We start from the raw sequence: 22084 nt of genomic DNA on the forward strand, positions 1-22084 counted from the left end.
AGAGCAACATAGAAAATGAAGACAGGAGAACCCAGCATCCAGAAAAGTCATAATATTCCCATACTTAGTTGAATCAGGCATATTTCTTCTTGCCTTCCCATCTGCAAGTGAAAATGGGATGATCATAACAACCCATGCAGTGCACCTCGGTTTCCTAGAAACCCCTGAAAATGTACTGAAGGGAGCCACATGTGGTCTCCCGTGCAAGCCAACTTCCTTGCCTGACTTCCACCACTACCCCACCTGTGGCCACCACAACATCCTGCTCCAAGCCCCAAACGAGATCCTCTAGTGCCCAAGCCCTGTGATCCAGGAGAAACCTCCCATCTGTCATCATCTTCGGGGATCCCAAGGCAGGTTTTGTGCACCTCCTGGAAAAGAGCCCTTTGCAAGTTTGCTTCCCCACCTGCCTCTCCAACGCACCCAAGGTCCAGAGGGTTTGCAAAAGCTGCCTCTGTTCAGAGTCACTTCTTGGACATCTGAAGCCTTGTTCTAAGTACATTTTATTGAGCTTTCTATTCCTCTAGGATGACTTTTCTATCTCAGGCCGAAGACGGTGGCTCAGTCATTCCCTCAGCTACCAGTTCTCATTGGACATGGTAGAACCAGTGGAACAGCCACATGTGTACATCAAGAAGCCACTGTCCTGGTCTGCTTTTGTATACCAATGGCCTCGGTGCCACGCACTCCCTCCTTTTCTATCTATATGCTCAGTTTCCCAACAACATCAAGTTTGCTATAGAAAATAAGATTTGGTGATGACACGCAGATGAACTGGTGGTGGGAAGCCTATGGGGATTACACCTGAGATGAAAAACTGCACAAAATGAAGAATGATGTAAAAAATTAAAAATATATATGTAAGGAAAAGAAAATAGGATTTGGGGCACTCCACACCATAATCATGTGTGTGTGTGTTATAAAGAAATTTTTGCATCAAGTGTTCTGGGAGAAAGTAAACTAAGGGAAATCTGAAAGGACTCTAATTGTCACAAGCAGTGGGTGAATGAACGAATAGCATAAAGCCTTGTACTCTAGCCTATTTTGGGGGCTCAATTTTATTGAATATCGATCCTTATTTATAAGTCATTGGTGCTTCCCTGTGAAAATGAATTCATGGGAATTGCAAACAATTATGGTCAATGCTCTATTGTTAAATGAAATTTTATTTCAAAGGCATCACTAATATTAAATTACCAAATACTGAAACACTGAGGAAATATAGAGTAAAGTTTTTATGAATTTTTGATCATATAGCATTTTCATTAACTGGCTATGATACATCACTTAGTGTTATGTGTGGTTTTGTTTTATTTAAAGGCATATATATATATATATATACACACACACACATACATATATGTATATCAATATCACTGATTCATTAACACTGAACTCACCAAATAGCACCAGAACTCATGACTGAACAAAGCTTATCTAATACACGTTTCCTCAGAAGTCACAGAAGTCCCAGCTTCCTGTACTGACGGATTCAGAACGGACGCTCTGTACTATGCATGGTGTGATTTTAAACGGCAAAATCACCCACAAAAATCATTAAAAATGTGGAAACATGGTACTAAATAGGTCAAAAGAAGAACTTTTGTTTCCAGTTTCTTTGTTGAACCTCAGCTGTGTGAGGGTGTAGAGCAAGGCAACTCGTGAATCTGGGCATGTCTGCAAATGATGGTGAAGTGTTAATTTTGCTGTTATAAATAAATGTTCATCAGTAGGCAAATGAGCAAATAGGGAATTTACCAAAAATTACACTCCATTAACTTTTGTTCATTTTTCTTTGAAACCTTTTGTAATATCCAAGAATATAAACAAAGCAGGAGACAAAATGAGATGGAAATGGGATTTAAAGCATTTCTTTCTTATTACTGTATTTGAAAAATGTCTGACCACTATGGAAACCTCTTACAGAAGATGACTTCAGTCTACAGCATATGGTCCTTTATCTGGCTGTGGGACAGAATTTCTTCACTGTGCGGTTGTGCACATGCATGTTAGCAAGGCTTAGTAAATGAGCCAAGCTATTTCCAGGTCGTTCGCTCTGAGTCAGTCTAAGCCCTTGGCTTTTTGACCCCCACACAACATTTTCATTTCAGTATTTTAAAATCATTATAATCTTCCTGGTTTGTGACTGTTCTGGAAGTGCCCAAAAAGGGTCAGAGAAATGTTGGAGCACCCAGGAGCACATGCACCTGAATAGACCAAGGGCACCATTTCTGACCCAACCTTCCATCCTAAGCATTTGCTACATTAATGGACACTGAACCTGATATTACTGATGAGGCAATTTTTGACAATTTAGATATCTCCCCTGACAGTTCTGCAAGTATGGCTGACCTGTTCCCCTGCTGCCGCCCTCCCCCAACCAAAATGAAAGCAGATCAGAAAGTTTTGAGAGAACACAAGGAAAATGCAACGCAATCAGAGTGGGTCACAAAGGACTCCATTTGAAAGGCAGTAATGTGGAAACTCGAATCTGGGGGGCCATTCTTGAAGAGAAAATGACTGACAATTAGCAGACACAGACTAATGCTAATAAAAACCAAATGGCTTTGTTAAAAACATTCTGTATTTTTCCACAGTCCACTCCTTACTTTTAAATGAAATTCCTGCCCCCAGGTTGCTTTTGTTAGGTTGCTGTTGAAGAAAGGTTGGGGTTGGCAGGAACGGCTACCTATGCAGAATGTAATCTAAACTGTCAGACTGTCATTCACTCTAACACCCCCTGTCAATCAAGGTTAAGTTCCAGTGAAGCAAAGGTCAAGTCTTCTCCTGGTCCAACCGACCAACAGCATGAAACTATCCAACTATCCAGCAGTCATCACAACTCAGTGTTCAGAAACTGTCAATCAAGTAGGGGGAGATTTCTAAGCACACTGAATTTACCATAGAAAACAGCCAATTTCTAAAAAGAACTACTTTTCATGCTTGAGCTAGAGGGCTAGTTTATAACTATATTTCGTATGTGTGAAGAATTTACTTTAAAGTACATGCACACACACAGAGGCACAGGCCTGAAGACATTTACTATCAGACTTGCATATATACTGTAAGATACAAGATTGTCATTAAGGGTTAGTCATAGTTGCTCAAATAATAACACAACGGAAGTCAATTCCAATTGCCAGGCACCAGCACTTAATTCATATGAAGCACTTTTCTAAATTCTTTTTTTTTAAAAAAGGTTTATTTATTCATGCATACAGAACTGGGGTACAGGCCAGAGATGTGGGAAGGTGAAAGGATTCACCAGAGACAGAGTGGGGAGCAGAACAGGCAGATCTACTGAAGTACACTGCTGAGGGGAGCAGTGGGCAGGTCAAGAGAAGTCTGCCATGCCATGTGGGTCACCTCTGGGGATGGGGATAGAACTCGTGCTGCAGTGGCTGCAGATAGTTTCACATTTCTGTGCTTTAACGTGTTGTGCCACCAGGGAGGGCCTCACTTTTCTAAATTATTTAACATTTGTTTTCATTTAGCTGTGACTGTGTGTTTGTTCCCATTCTACAGATGTAGAAATTGAGGGTGAGAAATTTACACTCAAGGTCATACAGCTGGTGAACTGCAAAGCTGAGGGTTGACTTCAAGCAGACTGGTGGCCAGTCTGAGCTTTTAACTTAATGTTTAACCACCTCTCTTCAGTTTAATTATTGTTCTTCCTTATAATTGCTCTTAGAAGTAGGAAATATTACTTCTACATTAAGGAAAGATAGACACAGAAAAGTTAGATGCCCACCAAAATGAATTTAGAGCACCTACATCTAATTTTAAAATTAACTATTTCTTCTACAGTATCATTTTGCCATAAGTTCAAATAACATTAAAGAATTTTGGAAGCTCCAGAGTGGGGGAGAGAATTCAAATTAAATTATACAGCAACTACTGTGAGTTTTTTTTTTTTTTTTTGCCTGATGCCAAATTAAGATTTTAATTGCTCAATAATATGAGGATAGCTGCACGAATTTTTTTACCTCACTTGGCTCTGGATTTGAGAACTTGTTGAGATAACCACAAAAATCTCAATTCTAATGGACTTGCAGTAATAACCACAAAAATCTCAATTCTAATAGACTCGCGGTAATGATCCTTACTTGGCTCTCCCCAAATTAGTGAAATCTTTCAACCCTATCTCCTAACCCATTTAAATGAGTGGCTTACAGTCAAGAGAGAACAGTCAATAATTTTCCAGTAGGGATTCCTCTAAATTCAAAATCCAAAGCACATTCTTTTAATAAATGAAAGCCCTGAAACTTGTTACAGTTAAGTTAAAGTGCCAAGAGTCTAAAAATAATTTTTCATTCAGGTCCAATTTGCATTTTGAATCCTAAAAGAATCTTTGCTAGCAAAAAGCTATTAGAGATTACACTGCAATTTAAGTATAACATATCACTTAAGATAATTTATCTGGGCTGCATTTTAATTATAATGTTAATGAATAATAACATCCATTTTTAAAGGAGAGATAAAGAAGGTTATGAAAAGGCTGCATGTTCCCTTCATAACTGTGACCAGGTACACCCAGCAACCTAGACACTGGCAGATGTCTGCAGAGAAAGCAACAGAACATTCCTATGTTTCTCCCTTTTTAACATTATGTTTTTTAGGATCATATTTTTGAACAGGAATGACTAGGCTGACTTCCATAATATGTAATTAGTGAGCATAACTTACAACATTCTGCTTTTGCATCAATTTTGCTTGGAAAGTAGCACAGAAAGGTCACAAGAGAAGGGTTGGCCTGATCACTGTCAGAGGGCAGCCTACTGCCTAGAATGAAGTCAACATGCTGGATGTATCTTCTAGTAAATTTCAAATCTACTCAAAACTAAGCATTCACTTGTGTTTGGTCCCACGTGTTTATATATATTTTTTAAATAAATAAATAGTTCTTTTCTATTTTGGAAGACACCAGGGATTATGGTGAACCATACACCAACTCCCAAAAGAATTTCTCATGGTAATGTATGAAATTGAAACTTTCATTTCATCTTGACCAATATTTTTGAATATTCCTCGATGTCAGACACTATTTGGAATTTATGGATCATAATGATTAAACAGACATAATCCCTGCTTTCAGTGAGCTTGCCAAATTTTCCTCTAGAGCAGAACTGTTTCTTTCCAAATTGCACATGAACTCCTACAATGTAACTGTATCTAAATATGAAAGTCTCATTTTCAGTCTCCAAATTTACCCAGTATTCAGTTGATAAAAACAACTCTAGCTTTCTAACTTAGAGGTGTGGCATCATTTGCAAAGTGTCTGTAAGTGAGAGTATGCTAGAATGTGAGCTGACCAGGAAATAAATGGGCATGCTATGAGGATGGGGGGATCTTAGAAGATGACAGTGGAAAACAATGTCTTAGATGGTGGAAAACTTGGCTAAACGGTGGCCTCCCAGAGAAGGCCAGTACAGGACTTCACTAAATGAAAGAAAATACGAGCTATTCCCAGAGAGCTGGAGCTGGAAAAGAACAGTGGAGATTTTGGTACTAAAGAGCTAGCAATTTGAACCAGAGTAGGAAGAGGGTTGGAAATGCTCCCTGAGATAGGAAAATAGTGGGGAAGAGAAATGTGTAAAGAAGCTGTTTTCCTTGTTGACCTAGTTCTAGTTTAGAAGCTTGGAATTAGCAAGGTAAATTAAACAACTCAGAAGAGAGTAATTGACTTTACTGCTAGCAGAGGAGATGGATCAGACAGAAAGGGCTAAACTTTGGAGACTGACAGAGAAGCGAGAAATCTGACCTATATAAGTAGGACAAAGTCTGCCGGAAACACTTCTTTAATTTCTTTAATTTCATATCCATGTCAAGTGGCCTGGGGAATTGCCTCATCTAGACAACAGTGATTTCGTGACCTCAAAATAAGCAACTTGAAAATGTAAATACAAAATGAATAAAACAGGTATTCAGTTACCTAATATCTATTAACACCTTACTCTGGGCCATGCACCTTGCTAGTTGCTGGAAAAAGAATGATAAATATGCTGGAAGAGGCAGAAACCTACAGTATGTTGGCAAAAGTAGATATTGGACAGCTAACTCCAAGTGAGATGTGAGTTATGGTGCTGTACGTAGCGTGTGCTGAATGCGGAATCAGCAGGGGAAAGCAGAGGAGAGAGCTAAACACGCATTCATTCACACCTTCATTTGGCCAGGAACAAGTGTTTGAGTCAGAGACTGAGCTATGTTCCACGCAGAGGAGCTGGGTGACAGGTTTTGCCAGAGGTAATCGGAAGAGGACCAAGTTACCCAGCTATTCTGGTGTGTGGAAAGCGAACCTGCCCTGAAAGAAGGGCACACAGTGGGCAGAGGATGAAGAATCAAGTTCCCAAAGTTTCAGCACCCAGAAAGGAGCCCTGCAGGCCTCTGATTGGTGACAGCCCGGTAAGAAGGGTTTGACCTTTGTCACCTGTACTGTGAAGGGGATCTGGTAATGGGAAAGAGGAACTTACCTTATTTTAGAAATTAAACATTCTATAAATTTCAGGTGTGTGCATCACTGAAATCTATATGTTTATATACTACATTAAGTCACCACTAAAAATCCAATTTTAGGGCTCTCCCTGGTAGCACAACAAGTTAAAACACTGCACTATGAAGCTATCCACAGCCGCTGCAGTATGAGATGGATCCCCAGCCAGGAAGCTGACCCACGTACTGTGGCAGACCTCTCCAGACCACCCGCTGCTCCCCTCACCAGTGTATTTCAGTCGATCACCTGTTCCCCTCCCTACTCTGCCTCTGGTGAATCCTCTCACTCCCTGCACCTCTGGCCTGCACCCCAGATATTTTTTTAAAAATCCAGCTTTATCTTTCACAGTGTAATCGTCCACTTTGTCCTAATTTACCCGTCTCCCTTCCCCCATCCCTTCTGGTAAGCACTAACTGGTCTTAAAGTCCAAAAGTTTATTTTTGTTTTATGTATTAGTTCATCTGTTTGCTTTCTTGATACACCAAATGTGAGTGAAATCATATGGTGTGTTTGTGCTTCTGGCTTCTGGCTTATTTCACTAGGCATAATACCCTCTAGGTCCATCATGTTGTTGCAAATGGCAGGATTTCATTCCTTTCGATAGTTGAGTAATATTTTACTGTTCTTTATTCACCACCTCTTTATTCATCTGTTAGTTGATGAATACTTAGCTAGTTTCCAGTTCTTGGCTTTTGAAATAATGTTGCAATAAATAAGCATGTATCTCTTTGATTATTATTTTTGTATTGGGGGTAAAGAGCTAGGAGTGAGATAACTGGATCATAAGGAATTTTAATTTTCAATTTTCTGAGGCACCTTCATGCTGCTTTCCATAATGGCTGCATTAGCTTACATTCCTGCCAATGGTGTATAAGGATATTCTTGTGAAATTGCAGTTTGCCTTGACCTAGAAGTCCTATCACATGCACCTCATGGGGACAGCTTTCTTTTCCTTCCCAATTTGCTTTATAGCTGGCCACAAAAAATGAATTAAATCATCACTTTAACACATACCAAGCCAATGCACACGCTACCAAGTCAACTTATGCTTTCACAAATACCACTTGGACATGTTCTCTTCTCAAATGAAGAGAAGAGTCCTGGCTCATAGGTGTTAAGCTGTCTAATGACCTCTCCCGCCTCATGGCACCATTTTATGGTCATATGCTTAGGTGGAAAATGGAGTTTTAGGCCATTAACAGTGCAATGAGTTGTGCATCTTCTGAAAACTAACCTGAAAGTGTATTTTCAAGTAACCCACAGAGAAGCAATGACAGAGAAGCAATGATAACGGCAGGTACTCCCTGCACAGAGGAAGGATTCTGTTCCCAACATTTTGCACAATAAAGTTTTCTAGTAAATTTGCTGGAGACCAGCTCCAGTGAACAGGGCTGAGAGGAGGAACCAAAGAACTTGGAAATAAAGAACTGACAAAAACAAAATAAGAGAAGCAGGATCCAGGGGACACAAGGCCTCTTATTCCAAGCTCAAGCGGCCAGAGTGCTTGGTGCAGGTCATTTTTATTGATCCACCCCCCCCAGACACCCATTAATTACTAGACAGTGAATAATTTTCTTAGTATTTCACCTTGTCTGGGTATACATTCACTGCCAAGGTTCTGTGTTATCAGGTATATTTTACTCCCTTTCTAATCTTGCCTGTTTTACAGGCTTAGCTTTGCTGACACAAGAAGGACATTGTGGTCTGGATACAGGCCAGTCTTCCAGCCTGTGTTGACCAGTCTTACCGTCATGACCCTGACATTTCCCTACCCTAGCATCTCACGCCTTAGGGGTCTCCAACAGTAAATCATCACCCTCTTGTTATTTATAAACACTAACACCACATATGTATTGTATCAGAACCTTAAAATACTCTGATGCTGGTTTCTTTTTCCTATTACTACATTTATATTAAAAATGACTTTTTTACTCACTTATATTCAGATAGAGAGGCAATATCTAAAAATTGTTGAGCTTCTCACACATAATTAGATTTTCTTGTATTAAATAAAGCACAGCAAAAATAAATAAGTAAATAAAAACCAACCCATTCCTCCTTTCTACATTTTTTAAATTAACAGGTGTTGTGGCTAATGACTGAGGGAAAAGCAATATCCCCGACTTTGTGTTGACATACAAAATGAGTGAGCTGTTCCTGATTCAGTAAGCGTTTCTTCTATATAAAATGCATGTTATGTATATAGACTGCACTCAGGTAGATCAGAGTGCCCAAGTCCAGTGAGACTGAATCTATCTTAGCTATCCCATGAGGGCTCAGCAGACGAGGATTTCTCAATTAAGAGCACGGGTGAAAAACTACAGGGACAAGGACCAGCAGGCACGGTTTCCAAAGGGCTGAACCAGCAGACAGTGGGTAGTGAGTCAAGAAAGGTCTCCAGGGTCTGGCAAAAGGTGATGAGGGTAAGAGCTAAGCTAGATTTCAGTCCATAAGAGAGAGGAAGAAGATCAGAAACTTCCCAGTTTCCAGAACTGGGAAGTGAGCCAGATTGTGATCCCAAAGGACAAGGCAGGAGCCCTTTACTAGAGCAAGGGTCGCAGGCAGTCACCAGGAGCTGGCTGAAGAAGGCTCTGGAACTTCTGGCTGCGACTGTAGCTAGTGTCTGGGCCTGGATGGGGGCTCACCCTACTAGGGGACCCTACAAGGAACTCAACCACAGCATGTCAGCTTTCCCAACCTTCCCACTCTTTTCCTTATCCTCATTACCATAGTTTAAATGTATCAAACAACACTTAACATCATTTACTGCTATTACATTCTCTTTTAAAAGATGGGACCTCCCTGATGGCACAACGGGTTAAAGCACAGCACTATGAAGCTATCACAGCCACTGCAGCATGAGTTCAATCTCCCGTCCCAGAAGTGACCCACATGGTGCAGCAGACCTCTCCTGACACCCCCCCGCCACTGCTCCCCTCAGCAGTGTACTTCCTCAATCTGCCTGTTCTGCTCCCCACTCTGTCTCTGGCGAATCCTCTCACCCCTACACCTCTGACCTGTACCCCAGTTCCGTATGCATAAATAGATAAATCTTCAAAAATAATAAAAGATGTTTGGTTGCCTGGATGTCAGTTTAAGGGCACTTACAGGTTTCACTTGAGCCTTTCTTTAGTAGCAATGCTATCAAAGATTATAAACAGCACTTTGAGAAATGTACTGTTCACATAATGACTTTCTGTACATTGGTCCCTTTATTTGATTCACTCAAATATAATGAAATTATTTCTCTAAACAAATACAGCTATTAATATCATCCTCCTTGGTTCCCAAGTTAGTGAAATCATTAATTGCCACATACAAGCGCTGGGCATAATAAGTTCATTTTAACTTTAGATTGGCAGATGTATCAAAAACATCCTAATTTTCTTCAGCTAATTTCATTATACCAGAAAATTAAGCCAATGGATTAAACAAAAGCTTTCTTTTCTGGGAAGTATTTTAAATAACTGTTGGATCCTTAAGCATATTTTATTACAAGGCTTTCATGATTTGGGAGGTCTTTTAATAAGAATTTCTTTGAAGTTCATGAAAGTCGTGGTTAAGGAAAGAAACTACTTAAAAGACAGGCCCGCCATTTTCTAGTTTGCCTGCTTGTTTGTGCTTTAAGCACCAACACAGGGAAGAGGATCCACACGGGCTAGTGGTTACCTGCTAATTAACTTCAACTGGACTTCCAATCACCTAGTTTGTGCTGTGGACCGAATCCTTTTTTATTAGCTTTCCAGTTAGACTCCTCTGGATTGAAGAATTCTTTAAAAAGACAATACAACATCTGAAATGTGACAATTCTGCTCGGGTTCTCTGAATGTTGAAGAAAGTGCCTTTGAAAAATGTTTACATATTGATCCACTTTGAGCTGAAACAACCAGTTGATGAACCACCTGACTTATTATTTTTCCCAGTCTCAAAGAGATTGGCTTCCAAATCCTGACTCTCCAACCCCCATAAGAGAGGAAGCATACTTTTCTTAGTTGAGAGCATGCCCTTCTCTGAAAATATCCAATCTCATGTCCCAGGAACAAGATACAGCAATTTCCCATCTTTCACCTGAATGTTGAATCTCTCCCCCTCTGCTTTCATTCCTATCTTACCCATCTAACTGCAACATCAATCTCCCATTTTTAACATTTTCTTTCTTTTACTTTGGTGATTTCACACTTTACTGATTTTCCTTCTATTCCCCGACTGTTCCTTCTAAATCCTTTTTGGAAATTTAAACCACATCCCCCATAAGCTAGTGAATTTAATCCTCATTTCCAACCCTAACTCCCCTGAGCCTCTCTACATGGAAAACACACCAGAACTGTAAATGTTTTTCACTGCACTGTCCCCAAACAGCCAGATCTTCTTGTGTGTTTGCTGGTTCAGGAAAGCCAACACTTATCACCCACTTTCCCAAGCCAGAAATTTGAGTGATACCATTTCTTTTACTACTTCACTTATTTATATAAATGCATTAAGTTATGAACTCTACCTCATAATTATTTCTCAAATCCATCCATCGTCTCCATCCTATTAACATTTAAACCCAGGCAACCACTGGTTCTCATCCACTAAGTGGGCAGTATCGCAATTTCCTGCCTGCAGTCACGCTTTAGCCATAGTCACTGATCCTTCTCAACATTATGATCAAGTCATGCTTCATTTAAAACCTGTTCTTCTGTGACTTCCATGTCTGATTCATGGAAGGTCCAAACATGTTAACATGAACTGCAAGACTCAAATCTTGCGTCTCCGGTGCCAGTGTTCAACATTTCCCTTTTTCAGCCTCATATACTCCCTCTGTGACTTAGCCCTGCAGCTATTCTTTCTGGCCTCCAATCTTCCAAACTCTCCCTCCCACCTGAGCTACTGATATGTTATTCCCTTGGACGAATAAATCTTTGCCTTCACTTTACTAGATAACAGGCAAGGTTGAGAATGACACACCTTTGCTTCAAGTCCATTGAGGCTTTCTGTAACATGCTATTCATTTCTATAGACAACCCACACAGCATAAAAACTCAAATCTGTTAACTTCTGCAGCATCATGTTTTGCTGGCCTGGTGCTTCCCATGTTACCATCCAGCATTATTAACCTTTTGCGGATTTTAAGGTCATCAAATACTGCATGCATTTTCATCCACTTAAGACACCTGTCTTTTGTTCCACAGGTTTGGCAACCTCTGTTATCCCTCCAAATGCAATGGGTGAAATGCTTGCTCTCTTGGGAATGCTTTCCTGGTCCTGTTACCATCACTCTATCCTATCCACATAACTAACATGGCTTAAGTATTCCTTTCTCCAGGTGCCCTGAGCACTCTCTTCTTATTGTGGCCATAGCATGTATCCAAAATCATCTGGTAACTTGTTCAATGGTCTATTATGCTGACCAGGTTATCACTTTCCTGAGAGTAGAGGGTAACTCAGTTAATACACCTTTACCTAGAAAAGAGGTCAACATTGAGAAGGTGCTCATTATTTGATTATGGAATTTTGATTAGTGATTATAGAAAAAAATGAAAGAAAGAATAGATGAATGAGTGGCTGGATAAGGAAAAAGTTGTTCTGAAGTCTGAATGAAAACATTTGTACCCTTATTATTCTAGGAAAGCTCAGGAGGTTATTGGTTCAACTCATTCATTATTTGCAGAAAACCAGACCCATCATCCCACCTACTCTGGCCTAGATTTCACTGAATACTGAATCTGAAATTGCACCTGTTTGAGCAGTCAGCTGGTTAATACATACCGTCTTCTAAAAATGCAAATCTCCAGGATATCCCTATAACCTTAACATCAATTTATTAAATTGCTTTTCCTCCTAACAGAGCCCAATCCACTGAAAAAGTAAGAAATTTGTGTTGCAGGAAGGAGAGAAGGTCTAGCATGGGCCGACCAATTATCCTAATAATTGGTAGTTGAGAAACACTATTTCACTCTTATTCAATGCTTCAAATGCCATTGTGCACACCACTCTCCTGGGAACACTGCTTGAAATGTGACTGCAAATCCATTAGGTCTGAGGTCTAAAAATTTGCAGGTTTGCAATATCCAAGCTGCTGTTGCCACTGCTGCTATGTATTCATGAACTTCACTTTGAAAAGCAAGGATCTAGCTACTCTGCTCTTGCTGTAGCCTCTGCCTTATTTATTGTTCGGGGTTAATCAGTGGGGAGGAATGGGCGCACACTGAGGGTCTGCTGGGGAGGGCACTGAGTAGCTTCGTGTCCAAATCAAGGTGTGCTAGCAGGTAGTTTTGCCTTATAGGAAACATGGATCCAAGCACTTGTTACTGATTCTGCCCATTTGAACTGAGTCACAGGCTGAACTGTCACTGCCTTGGCTAAGATTGAGCACAACAATCAAGGAAAATGTAAACAGAGGATGACACAATTTTCCTGGAGAACACTTTCCTTCTCCCTTTCTTTTGTCTCTTTTCCACAACTTTCCTTTTAAAAAGAAAACAACACGTTTTTGATTCTCAATAAGCAGGAATAAATAGTGTATTTTTAACTTTCATGAAAGAAGTTAAATGGATTAGATCCAGCCCTTACACCTCTGGAGCATCTCCCTGATGGATGTGTAACATGAAATGGCTCTTCACCATCTCTCTGTAAAGTGAGAGCCTTTTAATTCCAATTTTGTGGTAATGAAAATGAAATGCAGAAAGCTTAGCTCACTTAATTAAGATCATATACTAACAACACAGGATGTGGCCAAAACTTACATCTCATTCTCCTGTGCTAAGTGGGCTAACTGGAAAAAGCAGGAATCTTTAAAAATATTGTGCCTTAATTATTCATAATACTTGCATATCTTTGCAACAAAGTTTACTACTTCATAGACTTTTTACTGTATACATGGTTTTTATCTATATTCTACTCATCCAGTTATTAACCAGCTTTCTCCCTAGTTATTATACATCCCTACATAATTCATAATTCCTAAGAGAATTTAGAATTGCCTTATAGGAATGCATAAGACAAAAGAAACATATATGCTAGGTGTGAAAGAAAAAGGACAGGAATGATGCTAATAAATCAAATGCATGCAAAGAGGTTTTATAATTATGGATTAAAAACAAATTTGGGGGCTCTCCCTGGTGGCACAACAGGTTAAAGCACATTATGAAGCTCTATGAAGCCACTGCAGCACGAGTTTGATCCCAGGCCAGGGAGCTGACCCACATGGCGTGGCAGACCTCTTCTGACCTGCCCGCTGCTCCCCTCAGCAGTGTTCATCGTCAATCTGCCTGTTCTGCTCCCCATGCTGTCTCTGGTGAATCCTCTCACTCACCACACCTCTGACCTATCCCCCAGTTCTGTAATCATAAATAAATAAATATTTTTAAAAATGTATTCATGATTTTCTAGCAGGCAAAAGATGAACAGGGGAATATCTCACAGAACCTGTATGAAAAACCAACACTTTTTTTCCAGAGGAGGCAAGGTTATCTCTGTAACAATCTGTGGTAGAGTCAGTGGTTCTGACTGTGATGCAGAGACACTGGTCCCCCTAACCCCACATCCATCTGTGACCTCCGTTGAAGTTGACACCGCCTGGACAAGCCAACAATGTTCTCAAGGTCTATTTCTGAAATATTTTCAGCTCTCTGCTTGATTTACCATTTCCACAGACTTTCCATCAATAGAACCCTAACGTAGTCAAATAGTAGGTGCTCACTGAGAAGCTTGAGTTAATTTATTGAGCAAAGATTTGACAGGCAGTGAAAAGTACACATAATCATTTTAAATTGTGAAAATGGGAATCGATGGGTGCAACATTTAATAGCCAGCTTAAGATCAAAATATAAGAAATTTACTTATAAATGGATATTGGAGAGGTGGGGGAAAAAATGAAGGAGCTTTTATTTTGCTTTTTAACCACCCTATTGAATTATAATTTGCATGCCACAAAATTCTCCTAATGATTTTACATAAATTTGTACAGCTGTGTAAACATGACCACAGTGGAACTTGAGAATCCTGCCATCATTCTGGGAAGTTCTCTCCAGTCCATAAGCAGCCAGCCCAGTCCCAACAGCAGCTCGTGTACTTCCTGCCTCTATTGTTTGACCTTTTCTGGAAATGGCATATGAATAAATGATATAATATGCTGTCTTCCATGTCTGGCAATTTCATTTCATACTGCTTTTGAGGTTGACCCATTTTCTGGCACGTGTCATTGGTGGTTCATGTCACTGTGGTGTAGGATTCCCGTTGACAGCTACGCCATCCTTCGCTTACCCACCTGTTGTTAGACATTTAAGTTACATCCACCTTTGGCTATAGACTCATACGGTGAACAATCCTATGCAAGCCCATGGGACAAAATGTGCTTTCACTTCTCTGAAGTAAACACCTAGGAATGGAATTACTGGATTGTGTGGAAAACAGGTGGGTTAACTTCTCATAAAATTTTCAAAGTTTGCACATTTTGAACGTTCTGCACTGAAATATTTCACATTCCCACTTGCAGGGTATGGGGCTTCCTGTTTTCCACATCCTCACTGACCCTTGGTGCTATCTCTTTGGGTAGGGAAGGGGTGTTTTGAACAGCATGAATTTATTCCAGTTTTCAGTCAGTCTGAAAGTGGATCAAAACCAGGCCCATCCTCCTCCCCACCCCCCGACTCCCCCCATCATCCTACAAGATATCTTCTTGTCAGAACAGTGTCAGAGGACAATATTTTTCATGATTCAAGGACTTGTGCAATTTTCCTTTTAGGATCATTTTAAGTCTCCATTTTTCAATTTCCCTTAAATAATCTAAAAATTTTTATCATCTTGAGTTCAATGGCATATTTACAGCACAACTGACCACCTCATGGATTTGGTGGTGAGTAGGGCAGAGCAGACATTCCCACTCAAGCGTCCTCACTATAGCTGCCAATCTACAGAACCATATGTAAAGCTGGGATCTCCCAGCCTGAGCTAGTTTCCATTCACTGCCCTTTACATGCAGGTACTTTTTGCAACAAACTGTGAAATTTCAAATAACTTTATCAAACATTGCTCATTTTTCCCCTTTAACTACTTAAGTCAGCTTATCTATGTTTTCCCCCTTGACCACGTGTTTTAAAATATAATGGTTCACTAAGTGTCAAAAACTCAAAATTAAAACCAGTGCTCAAATTTTAGCCTAAAATTCGAACTAGAAGGTAAGAAAAATGATGTGTGTGTGTGTGTGTGCGTATCACATAATTGGCTCCCTTTCTGAGAAAGGGTTGGATTGACAGCTGCTAATTTTAACTGGAGAATTTTTAAAGCAAGCATTGCTATACAGTTGTCAGGAGAACTGTGTCAGGGAAGCTGCCCAAAGCAAATTGCCACATCCCACATTTAAATTAACAAAGAGGTGTGTCTCAGCCTTCTTTCCACTGAGATACCTGCTGCACTCTTATTGCCTTAAGGATTTTTTCAAACTTAATTATATAACAAAAGTGGATCATCTGTACTCTGAAAGGTAGCTGCTCTGGGCTGGCAATACCCAGAAGCCAGTGTCCAGTTCTTCCTGCTCTTATCTAGTTGTGCTATATCTCTTCAAGGAGGTTCTGAGGTGTTCACAGGCTAGAAATGAGAGACAGTGAGACAATTTCCCTATTACTCAGAAAAAAGGTGGGAAGGTGATACTTGGGCTAAGGTATGACTAGGATCTGGCCTTTGCAGAAATGACCAGACATTTGGAAGTTTTATTTATTTCAAAGACATAGCTCGCGTCAGACAAAGTGATAATAAATCACATAGTATCTCACTATGCCGTATATGTATTTTAAGTGAACAGAATGCCTTCATTTCTTGTATAAATAATTAACTACTCACCGAAAGGTTACTTAGTGAGTAGAGAATGAAAATAAAGAAAATGGAGGCCTCCCTGGTGGTCTAGGGGTTTAGTCTCAGAGCTATCACCACAATGGACCACTGTCTTGAGTTTGATCCCAGCCAGGTAGTTAATCCACATATGGTGCATTAGACTTCTTCTGTTCCTCTTAGCAGTGACTTGAATAAAATACACCTGTTCTCCCCACTCTATCTCTGGTGAATACTCTCACCTACCCACTACCTACCCTCGCAATTCTTGCTTACACCCCAGTTCTTCTATATAAAAAGAAATAAATCAAAAGAAATAATAAAAATTATAGGAAATGGATAGTTCTGAGAACTTCTATGAGGATCTCAATGCTTCATGTGCCTATTAAGGATGCCATTACTGTGCAGTGTACAACATATGTGGCTGTCTGGGTTTTGCTCTGACTTGAGAACTGTACTACTCCTGTACCTCAACTTAACTTCTGAACTCCTGGAGAATGTAGGCACTCACTGGCAATATATGTCATGTTGATTTTGCTAAAATCACTAGTGCAGTCGCTCACTTTTCTTGGTAAAGTAGCCTGATCCTGGCTCTAAAAGGTATTTATTCTCCTCTCAGTCTGGATGTAATGATTTCAACTCTCTCAGAGTCATCTTATGTCTCTTAGTTCCAAGTCATAGCAGGAGGCAGGTAATCAGTTCTCATATAATGTAAATATAGGTATAGAGTTATTAAATGCTTAATGGACTCCAGATCTCCTCTGAGGGAAAGAGAATGAAGAATGGAGAAAGAGTAAACTTCATGGACACAGGCTTTGGAGGCAGATTTGCTGGCTTGGAATCCCAGTCCAAGTATGTTCATCTATAAAAGTAACATATACTGGTACCTATCCCATGAGGTCACTAGTGTTTACACATATAAATGTTTGCAATAATGCCAGACACATCAACATTCAGTGAGTGTGAGCTATTATTATATTTTATTATCTTAATTTTTATTGTTATACATTATCACTATTATTATTCTTCTATATTCTATTAGTATATCCCTACATTAATTAAAGTAACATTTGTTCTCTACACCTCTGTATTTCATACTTCAATTTACTAATAAGCCTATAATTCAGTGGGAAATTCATGTGTGAATATGCATGTGTGTTTTACTCTTCAAAGAATTCTTAAGATATTAGTTTTTTGTTGCTGCTCATAATTTACCACAAACTTGGTTAACTAAGATGACACAAATTTCTTGTCTTACAGTTCTGAGATCATAATTGAAAAATCTCTTGACCTGGCTACATAATTGGGGCATCTTCAGATGAGAAACCATTCCTCTCCTTTTCCACTTTCTAAAGGCTGCACATGTTCTTTGGCTTGTGGCCACATCACTCTGACCTTTGCCAGCTCTGCTGTTACTGTCACTTCTCTTTCTCTGACTTTAACCCTGCTGTTTCTTTACCCATATAATACATCCAGCTAATTTAGGACAATCTACCTATTTCAAGAGCCTTAACCTAAACATATATGGAAAAATCCCTTTTTCCTTCACAGGATCCAAGGATGAGACAAGGCATCCTTAGGGAGTTATTCTGCTAAGCACCAAGGGAAAGCACTGTATGAGCTCAATAATCCAAACCAGTGCTGCCTGTCCAGGGTGATTCTGCTGCCTCACAAGGACAGTTATCAATGTCTGGAGTCAGATAGATTATCATTAATTGGATACGAGATGCTACCCGACACCTGGTGGACACAGACTACTACTAACAATTTCAGAATGCATAGGACAGCTCCCTCCCCACAACAAAGAATTATCCAGCCTAAAATATGAACACTGATGAAGTTCAGAAAGTCTGATTTGATTTCTTGAAATCTGTTGTGTTCAAAAGGTTGCAATGTAATGAAAGGATGTTTCAGGATTCAGATTTACATAGGAAGGTTTACAAAAGTCACACACAAGTATTATGCCTTCATGTTTTTGACAATCTTAGGTGGTAAATAGGAGAGGAATAATATTACTCATAGTTTAATAGTAGGGTTTTGTGCACTGCTTTAACTTGTTATTTGTTAAGTCAGATTTGTTTGTGTTATCTGGTGTAATTGTTCACATGGATGCATTTCATTTCGAAGTTAATAGTGAATTTAAAGTATTATTAATAAATATAATCTTATGCATATTATAAATATTTAAGTGTACAGATACTCTGATTTAAAATGCTAACGCCAAACAGATTTCAAAATGATACACAGTCATCTGCAATGTTTTTGCGTTAGTATAAATGACCTCTATTCGGTGACTTCAAAGAATCAAATAGAAAAGAACACTCTCTCACAGTCCCTTCCTTTGGGAGAAAGATACTAAGTTAGAACCATCTTTCACCGAAAATAAGTCCCTTGGGGGCCACCCTAGTGGCTTAAGGGTTAAGTTTCAGAGCCATCACTGCTATGAACCAAGTTCAATCCCTGGCCAAGGAACCAACCCACATAGAGCACAGCAAAGCTCTCCTGTCTTGCCTGCTGCTCCCCTCAACAATGTATTTCAGTCAACCCACCTGTTCTGCTCCCCACTCTGGTTCTGGTGAATCCTCTCATTGCTCCCATCCCCCACATCTCTGACCTAAACCCCAGTTCTTCTAAGCAAAAAATTTAAAAAATTGAAAATAAATAAACTTTTAAAAGTTACCCTTTTAAAAAAAATAAAAATAAAGTAAATATGCTGGATATCAATACCTAACTCCCCAATTCTAAAGAATTTCTGTGCTTGGGTTTGAATTCTCTTAGTCTTTTAAAGTGATCTATAGAAATGCTGGCCAGGATTTTATTGTTTTTTAACACCATTTTTTTCTTTTCTTTCCTTTCCATCCACTCCACTGTTCTCACTCTCTCCCTTTCTTTATTGTTTTTTCTATCCAAGATCTCCCTTAGTTTTCTTAATTTGCAACAATTTCTAAAAGTGATAGCTGTGTTTTTCTGTGACAGAAAAGATTTGCTAATCAGCAGCAGACTGGATTTGTCTGCATGGAAGTGGAGACTGTTTCCAGCAGGGTGAGTTTCATCTTCATCTTTTCCCCATAAGCAGAACAGTAAGTATTAAAAGGAAAGTCTTCCAATAGCTTGTGAGCCAACAAAGCAAAATAAAGGAAAACACAGAGCTATTCAGCCACCTTGTTTACCACTGAAGCTATTTCTATTATATACATTTCTCTGCCAAGATGTATTTTTGCAAGGTGTTTTACATTTGGTCTGATTTCCAAGCTACAATTAAAGGATACAGGTTAAATACACGTTAATGAGCTGAGACCTGCCAAACACTATAAAAAGCCCAAGCCATATTCCTAAAAATTAAAGGTGCCAGATTCCAAATACCACATTACCTATTGGGGGAGGGTACCATGAAAGGATCCTTCCCAGAACTCTGTGCCAACCTAGTTATAGGACCCAGTTTCTTTAAAGATAAAATTCAAGAAAAAGAGATGGAAAAGATAGCGTGTAAGAGAGCCTGTAGATTAGGAGACTTAAGAGACAAAGTCAAGTGTTTTAAGAACCAAGAAACTTGGAGATAATTAGAGGTAAGTGGGAGTTTTTCAAAACAGGATAGGTATGAGCATATAATAGTGCAGCTGGTAGAGTGAAAAGAAGAGAAGGGTTTGGGAGAGAGCAAATGGCAACTCTGACAACATATCCCAACCCTGGTGGTGGTCCCTGATGTCCCCCAGCTAAGTACCTCTGCAGCCATTTCCCTGGGAAATGGCCACTTCTTTTGTTTCTGGCAAAGCTAGTGGGTGGGAAGTGCATGCTAGTATGTTGAGCAGAAAATAACTGCTGCTGTCTGGTGTCCCTCACACCAGCCACATCATGTCTCAATTGTATGGACCATGCACTGCATACCCATAGCGGGGGAAGCACAAAAAGCAATACAGAAAAACAAAGCTCATGTATGCAGAACATTAAACTTGAATCCCGTCATTTATTTTGCAGAGGTCAATGAACAACAAAAACCTAGGTGAGAACAGTCAATAGAACATAATTAAAAATAATTTGGAGTAAAAATAAACTGTTATATAAGAAAAAAAAATAATTTGGGGGGCCCTCCCTGGTGGTGCAGTGGGTTAAAGCACAGTACTAAGAAGCTATAGCCACTTCAGCATGAGTTCGATCCCTGCCCCGAGGTGACCCACATGGCACAGCAGACCTCTCCTGACCCACCTGCTGCTCCCTTCAGCAGTGCACTTCATCAGTCAGCCTGTTCTGCTCCCACTCTGTTTCTGGTGAGTCCTCTCACGGCCTCTGCACCTCTGACCTATACCCCAGTGCAGTATGCATAAATAAATAAATCTTTAAAAATTAATTAATAATAATAATTTGGGGGATCTCCCTGGTGGCTTGGGGGTTAAGTCTCAGTACTACCACCCTCTAGGACCTGAGTTTGATCCTTGGGCAGGGAGGTGACCCACATATGGCACAGCAGACCTTTCCTGTCTTGCCCACCACTTCCCTCAGCAGTGTATTTCAGTAAATCTGCCTGTCCTGCTCTCCACTCTGTCTCTCACCCCTCGTACATCTGACCTACACCCCAGTTCTTCTATATATCCACACAATAATAATTTTGAGCATGTTATTTCTGGAAAGAACTGGAGATATTAAAGAGGGGGTTCAAAATCTCTTGTCAAAGGGCAGAGATTCCGTGTTCATATCCCAGGTCTTACCACTTTGTTTCTCCTTGTCAAAGTGCTCACTGACTTTTTCTCATCCACCACATTCTGATGTGCCTTCTACACTTCCTTACATTTTTCTGGTCCTATCTGCGTTCTATTCTAATGTCCTCAAGGACAGCCCTGTTCTCCTTTCGGGAACTCTAATAATCCTGAGGCTTCAGCTATACCCTCTGGGGACAGATCCTAAATCCACCCCGTCCTGATCTTCTCACACTTCATTCCTAGTCTGCTGTCTCTTTCCACTTGGTTGTTAGCCCGGGCTTAGAGCCAATAATTCCAAATACATATTATCCCATCTCTCCCTAAAACAAACTAATTACTCTCAAAGGTTTCTAGCTGTGCTCTGACTCCCTTCGGTTTTAAAACTTGGCATTATTTTCGAATTGTTCATAGGCCTCCATTTAACAAATCAGTTTAATTGCACCACCCAATTCTCTTTAAACTGTCAGTTTTTCTGTTCCACCACTGGCCAGTGCCCTCTGCCACACCTGGATTATAGTGGCAGCCTTGCCCTAAGACCTGCCCTCACTGGCTCTTGGCTTCTCACTCAATGGCCAGCTTAGCATTCCTGGGTCATCTTCCAAGGTGTGCCTTGTCATGTTTTGTTAAGAAAATATCCATTTCTCCTTTATTGCAGCATTAAGGATGAACATGGACTTTGAAGACTCTTCCTAATGTGCACTTATCAAGCTTACATTTGTACTTCTCACATGACTTACTCCTGTTGGTCTTGCTCCTTGTTTGGAGAGACATCTCTTCATTAATTCCAAATCCTATTCTTGCTTCAAGCTCCTCCCAAATCTTAACTTCTGCAACTTGCTTTAAAAAACTCCTTGGTAAGGTTTTATGCCTCTAATGATTGCATGAAGAAATGTAATGCTTAGTGATAGGATGTTATCATTTCATACGTATTGATTTCCTTTCTCCAATTATTTGTTCTTACTCTATGGCAATCTCCATAAAGCTAGAGATAGATTTCTCAATTGCTCTACCATATACTCCAGGGCTAAAGGACAAATGCTTTTTGTAGAATAAACAAGTTAATCTACTACCTTAACTGTAAATGAGTGAT

At 39.9% G+C, this 22084-nt stretch overlaps 1 protein-coding gene across 2 annotated transcripts in view; it reads right to left on the reverse strand.

The window, feature by feature from the left end:
• Positions 1–22084, reverse strand: part of MME (membrane metallo-endopeptidase) — a 92215-nt gene that overhangs the window by 64341 nt on the left and 5790 nt on the right. The gene's annotated exons all lie outside the window — the stretch shown is intronic.

This window comes from Condylura cristata, unplaced genomic scaffold (genome assembly GCF_000260355.1).
Source record: "Condylura cristata isolate star-nosed mole 26May11 unplaced genomic scaffold, ConCri1.0 scaffold00014, whole genome shotgun sequence".
Lineage (NCBI taxonomy): Eukaryota > Metazoa > Chordata > Mammalia > Eulipotyphla > Talpidae > Condylura > Condylura cristata.